The sequence below is a fragment of the Capricornis sumatraensis genome, chromosome 3, assembly GCF_032405125.1.
Source record: "Capricornis sumatraensis isolate serow.1 chromosome 3, serow.2, whole genome shotgun sequence".
NCBI classification, from domain to species: domain Eukaryota; kingdom Metazoa; phylum Chordata; class Mammalia; order Artiodactyla; family Bovidae; genus Capricornis; species Capricornis sumatraensis.
Window position 1 is genome coordinate 132384046 of NC_091071.1, and position 18070 is coordinate 132402115.

Consider the following 18070-nt stretch of genomic DNA (forward strand, 5'->3'; position numbering starts at 1 on the left):
AAAAGACACAAAGCAAGTGGCTCTAACTTGTGTTAACCCTCTATCAGCTTCCCAATCCACATACTTAATAGCTTTCCTTGCATGTGTACCAGAGGGCACCCAAATCTTTTTATGAGATGCCCTCATGGGGACACTCCAATTCCACCACTGAAGCGACAGAAAGTGTGGCTGCAGTCGGGTGAAGGGCCACAGCACACCTCAGAGAACACCATGATAGGCTCAGATACCTTCTGACTATGTGACAAATCCAAACAGAATGCTTTACATAGAAACTTAATGTTTTGGTGTGCTTTGCTCACAGAGAACTCCAAAAGAAAAGACAAATGCTGACAAGTCGAAAGAAAAGTAGTATGGACTCAAGAAAAAGGCTAGAGACCTGAGTTTGGACGTCACAGTACTTGAGGCAAAAGCTGATCGATTTCCATCCTGCATGTGCGGGTGTGCTCAGCTGCTCAGTTGTGGCTGACTCTTTGGGAACCTGTGGCCTGCAGCCCGCCAGGCTCCTCTGATCGTGGGATTTCCCAGGCAAGAATACTGGAGTTGCCATTTCCTTCTCCAGGGAATCTTCCTGACCTAGGGATTGAATTTGGGTCTCCTGCACTGGCAGGTGGATTCTTCACCACTGAGCCACCTGGGAAGCCCCTCCATTCTGCACACTTGTTAGATTATCACGTAAAGGCATTCCCAGCTAACATCCCTTCTCAGGGCAATATGAGATCAGGCCCTAGGATGATACCTCAGAAAGAGCTGAGCTGTTAACTTCTGAGTCTTACAAGAGATGGAGATAACCCCAAATTCTAAAAAGTAGATGCCAAAGACATTTCCACTTAGGGGAATATTAATGCAAAGAAATACTATCAGATTTGTAATCTCTGGCTAAATAGGCCATGTTTGGCCAATAGGCCAAAAGGCATTGGATATAAAAGAAACACACTACTACCTCTAGTTGGCCAACAATCCTCAGGGTAAGGTAGGCAAATTTTTTTTTAGAAAGTAATATATTATAAGATAGTGAACCAAATGTCACAGAAATATACATCACATAGTTACCAGCACTCCAGGAGGTAATCACAACCCAAAACACCATTTAAGACAATTTTACTATAAGAAACTTACAAAAGGTATGCCATCTGATAGTTCTGCCAATTTGGTTGTCATTACTTTGATTAGAAAAGTCTTTATAAATAGGAATAAAATAGGCCATACAATGAAGCTAGAAAAAAATGTTAACAAGTGTGTGTCTGCATGCATACATGCCCAAGGAAAGGCCAAGATAGGGCAGGTATATAAAACTACCCTACTGGTGAAATGATTCTAAGAAAATCCTGATTTCTTGTCATGTTTTCAGAAAGAAGCAACAAGTGAGACACCTGTCTTCCAGAAAATGTTGTACAATCTAGGTATTAATTCTCTTTCTGAAATTAAAAGTCAGTTCTGCCTTAAGTTACCCTACTTTCCACTTGGACTAAGCAACCTGAAATATTAATAATGATTTGACTTCCCTAGTGGCTCAGATGGTAAAGCGTCTGTCTACAATTCAGGAGACCCAGGTTCGATCCCTGGGTTGGGAAGATCCCCTGGAGAAGGAAATGGCAACCCACTCCAGGATTACTGCCTGGAAAATCCCATGGACAGAGGAACCTGGTAGGCTACACTCCGTGGGGTCGCAAAGAGTCGGAGACGACTGAGCAACTTCACTTTCATTTTTCTTTCTTGCTTCTAAGACAAAAATCTCCAAATTAATACATGCAGAAGCAAGAGGGATAAGAATTTTCAACACTGATTTCCTACACACACAATGGAATACTATTCGGTCATGAAGAAGAATGAAATACCACCATTTGCAGCAACACAGATGGACCTGGAGATGATCATACTAAGTTAAGTAAGTCCAACAGAGAAAGGCAAATGTCATATCACTTATATGTAGAATTTAAAATATGATACAAATGAACTTGTTTACAAAACAGAAACAGACTCACAGATATAGAAAACAAATTTATGGTTATCAAAGGGGAAAGGGAAAGGGAGGGCTAAATTCGGTGTTTGAGACTGGCAGATGCAAACTGCCATACATAAAATAGACAAACAACAAGGTCCTACTGGATAGCACAGTCTCTTGTAATAAGCCACGATGAAAAAGAATATAAAACAGAAAATATGTATGCATACATGTATGAGTCATTTTGCTGTATAGCACAAACTAACACATTGTACATCAATTATACTTCAATAAAATAAAAAATTAAAGTATAAAATACAATCAATACCAATTTCTAATACTAACAAGATACTAAGATTGGTATTTTCTGAGCTTTCTTTAATGATGGACTCTACACCTGAAGGACAAGCTGGCACTCACTCCCCTTCTCTCTCTCTCTCTCATGGATATGTGTATATGTATGGCTGAGTCCCTTGTTGTTCACCTGAAATTATCACAACATTGTTAATCAGCTATACACCAATGCAAGATAGAAAGTTTTTTATAACAGATAAATAATAGTATAAATAATGAGATGAAAAATTAAAACTCTTTCTTCTCTGACCTCTCCCCCTCCAAAAAAATAAGTAACTTTAGCATTTTACTAAATGTCAGACTACCAAATTTGGAAAAGCTTTAGGATATGCATGGATATATTCTTTATCCTGGTTATGATGATTATATGTTAAGATCTCTCAAAGGCAAAGTTTGTAAACTTCTTCTGCGAAATTACTTTCACAAATTGTGGAGGATATTATGGCAAAGATCTTGTGTGTAAAATACTGAAACAACAAAAAAATATTGTTCTCATGGACCAGGTTCAAAACTGTAAGTCTGTTTATTCCTAATCAATAAAAAACAAAATCACTCTGAAGGTCAGAGTTCTTTTATTTACTTTTTGTTCAGCGTGGTTTACCTTTTTCTCCCCACATGGAAATTGTGGAGTTCCTACCCCTGCATTTTTCACATGTTGGACAACCATACAGGGAAATGAATTCATCTCTAAGAAAAATCAAGACAAAGCATCCTTGTAAATGACTGCTCATCAGCATCATTTCCGAAGTGAATGAGACACAATATTTGTATTTTCAGGGGTTGCTGGATATACTGTTGCCTCTGTCTCATTCGCCTAATTGAAGATAAAGTCTCAAACCAACAAGGTGGCCAGTGCCGCCTACATGAATTGCCCCAGAGAATGAGAACACTGTTCTAAATTATTTACTTCAAGTCTCATCTGTGTAGCCCTGGTCCCAAAGCAGATTCCTTCTACCTCAGACATTTTCAATAACAAGTGGCTAACTGGTAGGCTCAAGAAGAGTTTTAGTTGTTTTGTTGAACCTTCTTCGTTTCGGTTATATGCTTATAACTCTTTCAACAGCGATTTTTAAAAATATATCCAAAATTCTGCAGGCACATGAATGTAAAGCATGTTTTATTTAATTAGTTTAAAATCATCAAGGGAAAAAAAAAATCAGAAGAAAATGTATGGCATGACTTAAATATACCACAAATCACCCCATCTAATTATCAAGATAAGTAAATGCTTATCATATTGAAACTGTCTTGAATAGAACATAAATTAATAATTTATCCTACATAAATATTTCTAAAGCCCTTGCCCGCAGTTGTCTGGCATTTTAATTATCAACCGGCCAGGGAGGAGGTGTCACTTGGACATTCCCATTATGCAGCCTGAGCTATAGAGAACATGGTGTGGCACCTGGGCACTGAAAATAAAAATACACTTTTATGAATAGAAAGGTCATGAATATTGAGAATGTGAAAATGGAGGGAAATTAATAAATTATCCAGGATATTGCTTATTAAAATTTCATATCAGTAATCTTATTAAAACATATTGTAAGTATTGAGTAAAGTGGTCATTAACTATTTTCCTCATCATAGGCAGCAGAGCCTTCTCGAGGGAGAGATTATAAACAATCCTCTCTGTGGTGTTAGCTGAGGTTGTGTAAGACCAAGAAACATGTTGACTGAAAAGGAGTAGAACAAGCCTCTGCACAGGGGAGAAAGGCACCTTCTACCAGAGCTCTTGGGTTACAGGTCACTGACAAAAGAAGGGAGCTGGGCAAAAAGAGCCTCTCACTGGCCTTCCCCCTCATCCTTTAATGGAGAGTTTTGTAAGCTCCAAAATACTTCCAGCACCAGCAAACAATACATGACGCTGGCAGAAAATTCAATAAAAGCAAAATAATTCAAAGCGCAAACAAGAGATAATATAATGCCATCTAGCTTCATTGCTAATACAGGTTATCTCTAAACACAAAACAAAGAGTTGGGGCCAGGAATTCCCTGGTCGTCCAGTGGTTAGGACTTTAACCACTGTTAGAGCTTTCACTGTGGTGAGCACAGGATTGAGCCCTGGTTAGGGAACTAAAATCCTGCAAGCCATACAATGTGACCAACAACAACAACAACAACAAAAACTGGGGCTAATTTTTAAACAGAAAAATCGATATGCTTATAATTTCTAGTATTTTAATAATACTTATTTGTGATCAATTAAATGACCTTAAGAGTTTCTGAATCTCCCATTTCTATTGAAGTGCTTTCTTATTTACATTATTATGACTTTCACATTCCTTCAGCAATTTATATAGTTGGCTCCAAATTGCTAGTGTGCAAAATACATGCTCAGAAATATTTGGGAAACATTACCATGACTAGCTCTGTAAAATTTACTTCCAAGGTTGTGCACTAGCCCTTGAAACTTTGTCTGGGACAGGTGAGAAACTACCTTTGATGGGCCTTTAATCTTTTCAGAGCAAGAAGAAAACCCAAGCCTGGGCCAGGTTTTAGGAAATCTGAGCCTGAGCCCATCGGACCTCTCACCCACTCCAGGAGAGGACACCAAAGGTCGTTACTGACTAGATTTTAACAGATACTTCTTTTTCATACCTCTCAGACATTAGTTATTCTCAACAATCAGGCTATATCTCCCAATGATTACCTAGAGAACCCCCAAATTCAATATACATATTGCCAAGGAATGACAGATCAGTCTATTAATTCATTTCTCATTTACAACTTGGAACAAAGCTCATAAGGGAATGGGAGGATTCCCAAGACGTAGATTCTGCTGCCAAGGAGTTTACTATATGGTGGTTTATAGAAGTACAATGTAAAAGATGATGAGTGTCATAAATTTCAGATAGAACTAGTACCATTTCAGTTCAAAAGAGGGTGAACGTATTGCCAACTGCTGGATTCAGGGAAAACATTTTGGAAGAGGCGGTACTTAACTTGGCTGGGATTTGAAATGTACATAATATTAACAGGCAGCCATAGACATAGTGGTGAGGCTAGGCAAAGAGGGGGACTAAGTGAAGGATTGGACAGTATTAGAACATTTGAACAAAAAGAAAGAGCAGAATATCAAAAGAAGTTTCTGTTTCCTTAAAAGCTTAAAAAAAACAGTACAAAAATGGGTAAAGCAGTAGAAGACTTTCTGAAGTGAAAATAATATAGTCCACATTAAAAGAATTCTGAACTATTGGAGTATACACAAACTAACCAGCGAACATTACCCCCCAAATGAAGTGATATTAGATAATCTGTTCAGCCTTTTTGTCACCTGCAACAAATTAGGCTTTCAATATGCAAAACATCTTCCTTCCAGAAAAACAAATGATCGTGATTCCATTTAATTGTAATTTAATGAGGCATAATTTATTTTTTAAAGTGCTATACACCAGGTGTGTGCTGAAAAAACTGGCCCAGCCAAACCCTAGTGCTTCTCTTTGCAAAAAGCCTCAAACTAGCCAGAGACTATTTTCATTTCTGTAAGCTACATTTTTGTTCACATATTTGTTATAACATAAACTTTTGAAGTAATTCAACCCCCAAAATACTCATATATCATGTAACACAGATATCATATCATATGCACAGTATATTATAGTTTGAAAATGTAAGGTTTCAACCTAAACAAATGATGCCGCAACCAATGAACAAGGTTAAAAGGCACACACACCCCCATATTACAGATTAAAGTTACAGAAAGTCAGAGGTGGAAGGGGTCTTGGGACCCTTCTGGGCTAACCACATATGCTGCCACCCACCATGACCTATCACATAGTTCCCTCAGGAGGGGCTCTTCACATTTCACCCCCCCTTCTGCATGCCCATCAGTTAGTCTTACCTAATACAATTCTGAAATGTCTGATTTCAGCTGACGTGAGCCAGGAACTAGTATCTTATGAAAACCAGGTGACACCGAATTCTTAGCCTAATCATACAAAGTGAATGCTTCAATTTCAGTGGTTAATGTACAGTTAGTTGAAGCTGTGAACTCAGTTACTTGACTGAACAGAGTATTGACATCCTCCCCACTGAAAGCTGACCTAATAGAATTGGTTCTTTCCTAATCTCCAGTCTCATTTCCTTCCAGACACTCCTGAGAGGCATTCTCCCCTTGGCTCACAAATATAAACGGGTTTCCCTGGCTCCCATATTCATAATCTACAACCCCACTACAAAGCTGACTGCTGAAATTCATTTGCATTATGTTAAAAACTACTCACCTCCCCCATCACCCCCTAGAGCACTGCTTAGACATGAAGGCAGAGTATTTAGTGTGATTTGAATAAAAGGTATACAGGGCACAACAATGACAATTTGATTTTTATTATTAAAAATGATGTGTTAAATCCTCAAAGAAAATGTCGTTATTGCATTAGTTTAATAAAAACCTCTCTTTTATTATAATATTTCTTTATTAGCAAAGACAGCCTATGCATATAGCACTTTTATATGATGGGGGTGGATAGAATTGAGCATTTAGAGGGAATCAATGTACTCTGCAAATATAAATGCATATACAAAAGTAACATTTGCAGACAAATGTTCAGGCTGTAGAGATGTATTCTGCAATGCACTAAAAGACTATGCATATATCTGTATATGTATATATGCTGCAGTTGGCAATACTTTCTCTCTCCTCTGAAGGGAGATGGCACTAGTTCTGTCTTCTATTTACGACACTTAGCATCTTTTACATTGTGTAACTATAAAACCTCTTTCTCCCATCATATAGTCAACTCCTTGGGAGTAAAATATGCATATTTTGTGCTTAGTGGTTCAGTTCAGTTCAGTTCAGTCACTCAGTCATGTCCGACTCTCTGTGACCCCATGAATCACAGCACACCAGGCCTCCCTGTCCATCACCAACTCCCGGAATTCACTCAGACTCACGTCCATCGAGTCAGTGATGCCATCCAGCCATCTCATCCTCTATCGTCCCCTTCTCCTTCTGCCCTCAATCCCTCCCAGCTTCAGAGTCTTTTCCAATGAGTCAACTCTTTGCATGAGGTGGCCAAAATACTAGAGTTTCAGCTTCAGCATCATTCCCTCCAAAGAAATCCCAGGGCTGATCTCCTTCAGAATGGACTGGTTGGATCTCCTTGCAGTCCAAGGGATTCTCAAGAGTTTTCTCCAACACCACAGTTCAAAAGCATCAATTCTTCAGCGCTCAGCCTTCTTCACAGTCCAACTCTCACATCCATACATGACCACAGGAAAAACCATAGCCTTGACCAGACAGACCTTAGTCGGCAAAGTAATGTCTCTGCTTTTGAATATGCTATCTAGGTTGGTCATAACTTTCCTTCCAAGGAGTAAGCGTCTTTTAATTTCATGGCTGCAATCACCATCTGCAGTGAGTTTGGAGCCCAAAAAATAAAGTCTGACACTGTTTGCACTGTTTCCCCATCTATTTCCCATGAAGGGATGGGACCGGATGCCATGATCTTCGTTTTCTGAATGTTGAGCTTTAAGCCAACTTTTTCACTCTCCCCTTTCACTTTCATCAAGAGGCTTTTTAGTTCCTCTTCACTTTCGGCAATAAGGGTGGTGGCATCTGCATATCTGAGGTTATTGATATTTCTCCCGGCAATCTTGATTCCAGCTTGTGTTTCTTCCAGTCCAGCGTTTCTCATGATGTACTCTGCATAGATGTTAAATAAGCAGGGTGACAAAATACAGCCTTGACGTACTCCTTTTCCTATTTGAAACCAGTCTGTTGTTCCATGTCCAGTTCTAACTATTACTTCCTGACCTGCATACAGATTTCTCAACAGGCAGGTCAGGTGGTCTGGTATTTCCATCTCTTCTCAGAATTTTCCACAGTTTATTGTGATCCACACAGTCAAAGGCTTTGGCATAGTCAATAAAGTAGAAATAGATGTTTTTCTGGAACTCTCTTAGTGGTTAGTTGGGGATATACAGAAATATAGAGCTCTAAGAGGGCACCATATTTTTTTCAGTTTTCTGGAAGTGGGAGTCCCATATTTGCTAAACAGTCAGCAGCTAGCCTGATAGTGAAGTTGCTCAGTCGTGTCCGACTCTTTGAGATTCCATGGACTGTAGCCTACCAGGTTCCTCCCTCCATGGAATTTTCCAGGCAAGAATACTGGAGTGGGTTGCCACTTCCTTCTCCAGGGGATCCTCCAAACCCAGGGACTGAACCCAGGTCTCCCGCATTGTAGGCAGACACTTTGCCATCTGAGCCACCAGGGAAGCCCCAGCTAGCCTGATGGACCATGTTAAAAGCCTAACTCACAACAGTCACTCAAGATCTTCTCTTTCAACCTATTGAAAACAAATAAGATAATAAATACTGAAACTTAGGCCTTACAAACCCCGTGTTAGAACAAATATTCCATGTTCCCCAAATCTACAATTTATTAAGTGAAACAGTCCCCTCACAGACAGCTTTCTTTCTAGTATATGCAGTAAAACTTCACTTGTGCCACCTGCCACATGAGAATATAGTAAGCAGGCAACACAACATGGCCTGCAACGGAACATTCTTGAAACCAAAGCAGTCTGTGCTTTCTTAACTGTAACCCCCTTGTTCAAACCACACTTGAGCATGTACCATGGAGGAACTTAGCCCAAACCAGATTCCTGACAACTTGACTACTTTCTACCTACCTCATCTATGCAGTGATAGAAGCAACTAAATAAATGGTCCCATCTTATTTCCTTCCTCAACCCTTCCACCTTTCTCTCTAGGAAGGCTTAGGAACTGAAATGGGGGCTGTGCACAATCTAAGTAAAAATTTTCTAAGCACATTAGCACCGAAAAGCAAAGCAAATACAGAACTGAACAGGTTCCTTTGCAAACATTTGCCAGCGGTGTTCTCAGCTCTGGGCACATACATGGTTTCCACTAACACCTCAAGTACCTGGCACCATGACTACTGCATTCACAAAGTGCTGGGCCCTTGTTACTCCTAGTTTCCAGGAGTATTCTGTGAAACAACTGTTGGCAAACTTCCCAAAAAATTTACTAGCTTTGGCTACTTTGTCAAAACATTGGCAAAAATAGTACTTTCAAAAACAAAACAAAACAAAACATAGATTCTACTGCATATTTATATCTCAAATGTATCAAATACATTCAGATATAAGTAGAAAAGCAGTCTATAAACATATGAGTTGACTCTGTCCTGAAATAATTATAAAGCACTATTTTTTTTTTCCTTGCTGAACATTTTCTGCCTTAGCTTTGATCACCTCCAGGGTTAAAAACATCTGTTCTCATACAGTACATGGAACATGTCACAGGACTTATTATACCAAAGTGGGAATACCAATTTTAAAAGTCTGTTTATTCCTGTATCTCCTTGAGGGAGGGTTTGTGTCTTTCATCATCTGGTCAATGGTAACAAATGATTGAGAATAAAGTGATTATGAGGATGAGTTCTGAAGTCAAAATTTCTGAGTTCAAAATTGGGTTTCAAGTGGACAAAGATTAATTAATCTCCCTATGGCACAGTTTCCTCATCAGCAAAATTGAGATAATAATTGCACTTCCCTCATAGGGTTCTCTAGAGAGCTTATAACTGTACTGAATATGTGTTAAATGTTCAATAAATGTTAGCCCTCATTATAACCCTAGCGTAGTCTCTGAATGCTTAATAAATCCTTGTTAAATGAATGGATAAATACAGAACTAATATCAAAGTACATTTCTTTTTTTTTTCAAAGTACATTTCTTATTTTCAACTTGCAACTTCACATATTCAAAGCCCTCCACTTATAGATGTCTTCCTATAAAGACAATTAAAATAAATAAAGAAAATTATAGGAAGTAGAATAATTTAAATTATTTGGGATAGAGGAGAGTGTGAAGAAAAATTTAATAAATTATATAAAGCAAAATGACCACAAGGACATTTCAGGACAGCACTGAACTAATATTTATTCATACTTCAAAAAAGTAAAACCACTTTCTTTCCCCAAGTAACTTTTAAAATCAGCTTTAATCTGCATCATTGTTGAAACATGTTCATAAGTATTAGTGGCTGATAAAATTAATTTAGCACATTGTAGGTAGTTTATTTATAACAAAATATAGTTAAATGGTGCTTCATACTCTATTGTTTCATGAAGGTTTTTTTCTTTTTCTTTCATGAAGAAATATACAGATATAGTTGGAAATAAGGTGGAACTTAGGCACACATACATGTATGCATTCATGTCTAAGTGTGTGCGACTTAGACATCCTAGCTCATAATGTAAAAATTATTTCTTACTGAGTGTGGTGATCAGAGAAGTTTGCAAGTAAATCCTGCTGTCTACAGGAATAATTTTAGGCACAAAACTTGCAGATAGAATTTAAACTACCTTGCCAATTTCCAATTGACTTCAAATTGATTTAGTTGTATTTTTCTCACAGAATTTTTGGCCTTCAAACTGAATTTACTTTAGTTGAACAAACATGCACTTAACCCCAGGCCAAATGGTCATCATTTCCATCAATGACCATGAAAGGAACACTCCATGTATTTTTTTAATTACTTTGAATAAGCAAAGGTGAAAAGCATATAAATAATGGAACCTAAAGCTAGTGTTGCCTTGTATTTCTCCTATAAAAATCCTACTTTAAACACCATCCAGGATTTGGAGAAACTAGTTAACTAATAAAACTAGGCTTTCCAACTAAAAGTGCCAGTCTCTACCGAGACACACTCACTAGAAGTGAAATATCTTATTTCAGGTTAGAGACTCCACATCTGTGCAAAATGAGTCAATCCCTCCCTGTTAGAGAATAGTGACATTATAAAACCATCATTGAAAGGCAGGTTTTGTATTTTTTTTTTTTTAGTAAAAATAAAAAGCCCTGAATTTTATTTATTTAGGCCACACCCATAGTTTATGGACTCTTAGTTCCCTAACCAGGAATTGAACCCTTGCCCTTAGCAATGAGCATGCAGTCCTAACCACTGGACTGTCAGGGAATTCCCCTTGAATTTTCTGTAACTCAGATGGTAAAGAGTCTGCCTGCAATGCGGGAGATCTGGGTTCAATCCCTGGTTTGGAAGATCCCCTGGAGAAGGGAACAGATACCCACTCCAGTATTCTGCCCTGCAGAATTGGGGTCACAGAGAGTTGGACACAATTGAGCGATTTTCACTTTCTTTCACTTTGTAACCGTTCAGTAACTATTTTTTAAGGATTTTTCACACTAATCAGGGATGAAAGGAATAGAACACTGTACTATCATATCTGTATCTTCTGATTCTTTGGTACAAGTTTTACGAAGGAGGGGGATAAAAGGAGCCTTTATATTTTCTTTTACATGAAACGTTCTGTTTCAATTAGCTTTAGGAGTGGGAATATGCTGGTATACTGAATCAAACTTCTCTTTACCCAGAGCACAAACAGACCCAGCTTCTCCCCCATGCTTTTTGCCCAAAATTGCCTAAAAGGTGCTAATTAACGATAGTCTTTATATGTAAGGAGGGACTAAACTGAGACCACTATCTTGAGGGCCATGCTTAAGTCTTTGAATAACTTTGAGACATTGCTGTCTTTGGAGATATTAATATTATTATAATCTTTAAATCTATGAATTCAAGCCAGTGATTCTGAAATGAAAGAGTACCTATTTTATGAAGCTTGCAGGACCCTCTTTCCCTACTTTATTAATTTAATGTTGAAATCAAAAGAGGGCATATTATTTGCTTCAAAACTCAATAACATGTTCATGCCTGATCTGTGGCATTTCATATTTATAGCCCATCTTTCAGTGGCTGGACTTCCTTTTTCTCACAGGTTCCCTAGTCATTTTATAACCAGCTCACTGGACCATGGAGTAAAGACCCCTGGATTTACACTGCTATATTGCTGAGTGCCTATATCTTACTGAATGCTGAGAAAGAGTTTTAAATATCTTAGAGGTCAAGTTTTCTACATGTACAAATGGTATGTGTAACTAAATCATGCCTACCTTGGGCTAACAATAAGTATAAATCAAACAAGAAGTTATAGAAATTTCTCCCCACCCTCAGAAAAAACCAACAGGTAACATACTAAAGCTCAGACTTCCAAATATTTTGGTTGTTAGAATTTTCATTTTGTTGCTACACATCTCTTCCTAATTGTGCCACTTCAATTTTTAACCTTAATAATGTGGGTGGGAATATACTATAAACACAGTGCCAAAAAGCATAAAAGCATAGTCCATGTCATTTCACACAAAGACATTTACATTTCTAGCTGTTGACCTTATTGCCAATTTTTCTGATACATCACTCAATTTAATTTTCCAATCTGTTGAAAACATTCTCTGGTTGCTGAGTGACTTCATAAATTGTATTTATGACCCTGAACTTAAGTTTCTTAAAATGATATGGCTTTAATAAATAAACAACAGATTTTTTTTGCAAAGTCTCATAAAAAAATTAAAAGTATGCAAATTAAGGATCGATCAACCAAATGAGTTCACAAAGGATTTTTAAAATTCTCTTCTATATCAGATAAAAGTAAGATGAACAGCTTTCTCAAAAAAAAAACCTTTGATAAAATGTTGCAAATTGTGTAACTCTGTGACTTTTTCACAAACTAAAGATACCAAATTAGAAGCATTTCTTTTACAGAAGATTAACACATTTTGCAAAATACATATAGACTTCTAATGAAAACATGTTTCTAAGAACTGACTCAGAAGAGCTACCTAGACACAAAATGAGTCTGAACTTTCCCAGTTATGGTATATAATCTGCTAGAGATAAAAGAAAGATAACCACACTTCATCAAAACTGAATGTGGCAAAAGTCTCGTTCAAATGATACAAACTTTTTATTGCCAATTCCATGTGTATGGCTGTTTCCTGAACCCCACCTTCAAGGTAAGGGGACAGAGGTGCAGAGAGGGACAGAGAATAACCCTTTACTTCCCTTTGCTGGCATTCTAATGCTCCCATTCACATGTGGCAGGGCATTTGTTCCAATGGATTTAGCCTAGTTTGGATCAAAGCTTCCTCTCTACTTCATTTAACAGATTTGCTCAAATGGAAGGTCTCAAAGGAGAAATAATGCTAGTAAATGGGGAATTTCTGAACACATGAATATGTAGGTCATTGGCTTTTAAATAAATTAGAGAATAGTTTATCTATTAAGGAAGATTCATTGTACATATTTCATGAAACCATTCTTATTATAGGTCAGTGGACATCCCACAACCATTCCTGGATAATAGTAAGTCTTGCAAAATAGTCACAAACCTTTTCATATCTTCAAAAGCCTCTTACTGATTTTCTTATGTCCATAAAGTGACAAGGGACAAAAGAATGCTATAGGTTAGGATTCATAACCAAATTGTCAAAATGCAAAGAGGTAAACACAGTAAATAGCCAGGCAACTTATTTCATGTCCATAGCGCTGCTAAGTGTGCCAACGCTAAAATAAATTTGGGATAGAAGCAAGGGAAAATGAATGTGCAAAAAAAATAAAACCCTACAGAGGTCCTCTTACTTCTCAAAATTATCAGTCTAACAGAACCCATTTGCATCATTGACAGGGCACTGGAGATAGGGCAGGACAGAGAAGCAAAGCTACTCTGAAACTCATGTAAATCACATAAGGCACCTTTGAGACTCAGTAAGGATGGCTTTATGTCAAGTCTGAATGACCTTATAGGGCCTAATATCCAGTGTCTGTTTCTGTCTCATTCCTTCTCCTTCTCTCCCCTCCCTCTAACCAATCCCTCCACATTCAACATCCATAAGTAAATCTGGCTAATAGCCATACCAGCCCATTGAATTCAGAGGACTCAGTTAAAAATCACAATAATTATAATGTTTTCAAGAGAAAGTAGTACAGTAAAAAAAAAAAATCTATATAATTCTATACTATTGCCCTAATAACATCTTGCTCATGATTTATAAACAACACTGATAATAAACAAAGTGTACCATAGTACCAAAGTACCATAAAAACCTCCATACTATTTCCATAATAACATCTTGCCTTAGATTTCTAAAGGTAGTAGGTATAAAAGTGAAGATATATTTTATTCAAACTACTATCCTATGGCATAACCAAATGTCAATTAGACTAGCAATGACCTTGATCTGTAATCTGAGATAAAAAGCACATCCTGAGATAAAGATTCCTACACAAGTGATTTATTTAGGAAGTGCTTCCGAGGGAAACTTGTGAGGGAGTGGGAGAAGCAGGACAGAGAAGGGAAGAAATGCAAGCAAAGCCTCAGCCTCAGCCCAGTCTGCAGACAGCTCTGGAGTGAAAGTCACAGGTCAGCACTGTCCCTGTGACAAGAGGCAAGGAGCTGGGCTTTCATCCTCCTGTGCCTATCAGACATCTATTAAGTGCTTCCAGCTCTCTGTCAGTGTGAGCAAAGGAAAATCCAGTAGTCTGAGGAAAGTCCTTTGAATGAAGAGCCAACCAGCAGACACCATGACTTAGAATTAAGTCATGAGGCAGGAGGGTGGGAGGTGGTGCTGGAGGAGTGAAGGATGGAAACCAGAGCGGGCCTGTGATCTGCCTCAGCCTCCTCTGGTGTATCACAGCACTCTGTGACCACAGGTAACAGAAATGCTTAGTAATGTGTCATAGGATTGCCAGAATATTAATGACCAGGTCAGAAAATATCACTTTTCTCCTACTATTCTCATAGGCTCCCATTTGTCATAAAGTCTCCAGAAGTACGGCTAACCTTTTCTTTCAGAAGACTAGCAAAGGAGAAAGTGATGTGCTCACAGTATATTTTATATAAGGTCAGAATGGCAAAAATAGGCTTCTACCATGTAAGATGGAGCTTCTCTGGTGGCTCAGTAGTAAAGAATCTGCCTGCAATGCTGGAGATGTGGGTTTGATCCCTGGATGGGGAAGATCCCCTGAAGGAGGAAATGGCAACCCACTCCAGCATTATTGACTGGGAAATCTCATGGACAGAGAAGACTGGTGGGCTACAGTCCAGGGGGATAGCAAAGAGTCAGACAAAACTCAGCAGCTGAACAACAACAACAAATCATGCTTATGGCACAGACACTATGCAACACACTGCCACGCCCTGTATCTGGAGTTATTAGTCTCATGCTCAGGCTGAAGATTCAACATCCTGGCACTGCATGATCTCAAATGTGCTGCTTCCCTTGCCTGGAACACGTGACTTAATTTATGTTCTTAGCTTAGACAGTATTAACAAACTAACAGAGAAGTGTGAGAAATAATATTAAATAAAATCAGAATGGCAAAACGTTGTCGATCTCTGACTCTGGCAGAAGTCAGGACCTTGTCAAGAAGTATGGGTAGGAAATCATTTTATCAAACAAATGCATTTTCTGTTTTTAAAAGACATGCTGATGAGAATTAAAATGTATTAAAAAGCAAGTTCTTGGAAATACAGTTCCTTTCCCCTTAATTTTGTTATTTTACATCAACAAATGATATAGTGACAACGGATCAGACATACAGAGTAATTCAGTTTTTCCTTGAAGAACTGCTTTTTCAAATGCTATTTATTATGAATTTCAGTTTTTCATCTGGAAGTCTTAAACATGAAAAACTAGCCTTTTTTTTTTAACAATTCTAAATTCATTTGTGAACGTTGTGCATGTGATTTTTGTTCTACATGTACATATACACACATACAAAACAGAGAAATTAATTACTAGATTTATTCTTGGTCCAATGATCAAGAACAAATCCAGGAACACAAACTATAGTGTGACAAATCAAAGTGCTTTTTACTGAATTTGATAATAAGTGAATAATAGATACCATGAACTATTTATAAAAAATACTCAGTAAACTGAGAATATGCTCCAGGGATCAGACCCACGTCTCCCGCATCTCCTGCACTGCAAGTGGATTTTTCACCCACCAAGCCACTGAAAAAGCCCAAGCATATTCTACATATCAGTAAAACAACTGAATACAAGACTAGAACTCGTCTTAGGTGTCCATCAAAAATAAATGGTTCTGATTCTGTTTGCTTTGAGGAAAAAAAAATGTTGAGATTCGTTACTGTCCACAGATTAACAACTCATTTATGTTATTATCTACAAAGTTAATTTTTATTTGTTAACAAGTTATTTTATCACTCACATATTTCTGATTCCACTCAAGACAGCCTATCATTTGAAAAATCGATGGCTGGTTTCATGGGGCATAGTAGACCATATCTTCCATTTAACAATGTTGCCGGTGAAACCCAGCTGTCCAACCTTTGCTGTAGTGACTGCAGCATATACAGCAGAAACAATCTGCCTGTTGACCTCCAGCTTAGGTTCAAACTATGTCATTCTGTCAATACCATCTACCTTGATTAGGTTGGGCTTTATACACAACAGGTTATGATCCCAGAGGGATGAAAAGCTTTCCCAAATTAAAAGCAGAAATTTAAAATGAAATACTCATACATTCCTACGCAGTTTCCACTTGATATCCTCAAGGCCCCATGAACTCAAGCTCATGTTGATTGAAAGTGAATGTTTCTGAGTGTAGCCATCTTACAAATTTAATGGCAGGAGGAAAATAATAAAATGTGTTCTGTGCTTCAATTAGACCTTTTATAACTTGGCACTTGAAAGATGGCAATGCCAAAGAAAAATCATTAATTCCAAAAAACAGACAAAAAGGACTGTGCAGAAGACAGGCCTCCAGGGCCCAGGGCTTTGGCAGAGCATTTCTTCATACCAACACGGCCTGCCTTGGTCTAGCCTCATTGGGAGTCTTCTCTCGTGCTTCATGCTATTTAGATAAACTGTATACTGCATACATTGATTCTAAAATCCAAAGCAATACAAACATGCTCTCAACCTTATCCTTATCCAAAGGAGCTATATAAATAACCAACAATAAAATGTTGACTAGCCTTGAAATGCCTATTCATGCACATGAATGATAGATGAAAGAGCGCGCACACACACACACACACAGAAATATAGACTTAAAGACACTTCCTTCTACTTTGTGTTTTATAATAGTATGAAACAGACTTGCTCAAGAAGATAAGCACTCCTATGGGCTCAATCCAGATAACTGTGGACACACACACGCTACCCTAGTACTTTAAGCCACAAGAGAATAGTGGCTTAGTGATGTCTGGAACACGTGTAGCCCTCTGTGAACCTCTGAACTCATTTTCAAATGATGCAACAGGCTCTGTCAATAACAGAATGTATACGTTAGCTAAGAGTCAAGGGAGCAAGAGATTTCACCCCTCTTGGTCTCCTGCCATACCTAATCTGTCAGCACCAAGTCTCAAGCAAGACCACTGCCTTTCTTCCCTGATCCTACTCCTGCAGTTTCACGGTGGCTGAAGACTTACCAAACCACAATGGTTGGTTCCATCACTCGTTCATGCTGTTTGACTTCAGCTGAGGCCCAAGCTAATTCTTCTGTCTCAAATTGACTCCCTCTCACTTTCAGAACTGTCAACCCATTTCTCGTCTCCCTTTCAACACCAAATTTTGGAAAGAGTAATTTACAGCCACTGCTTCTGTATCCTTGACAGTTAATCACTCCTTAACTCCTAAATTCTGGCTCCTGCCCTTACCACTCTAATGAAATTATACTCTAAAGTTTGCCAAGGATTTCTCCCAACCAAACACCAAATCTCATGGCATGGTTTCAAACTTCCCCTCCCTAGACTTCTTAGTTTTCCCCACATGGAAGAGTCTCCTCTGGAGACTCTCAGCCCAAATCGTCTATACTTTATCAGCATCTCCCTTTCCTTCTACCTTCACCTGCCCCCACCTCTCCTGGCATTTCGTGGTCTCTTTTCCTTGGTGTTAGTAGTGCTGGTGGCTTCTCCCCT

General features: G+C 38.3%; 1 protein-coding gene and 1 non-coding gene across 2 annotated transcripts in view; one reads left to right on the top strand and one right to left on the bottom strand.

The window, feature by feature from the left end:
• The window catches only part of SATB2 (SATB homeobox 2), a 199877-nt gene that overhangs the window by 52862 nt on the left and 128945 nt on the right, over positions 1-18070 (bottom strand). The window lies entirely within an intron of this gene.
• TRNAC-ACA (transfer RNA cysteine (anticodon ACA)) lies at positions 1500-1571 on the top strand. The gene has a single exon. It is a non-coding gene; the product is annotated as a tRNA-Cys (tRNA).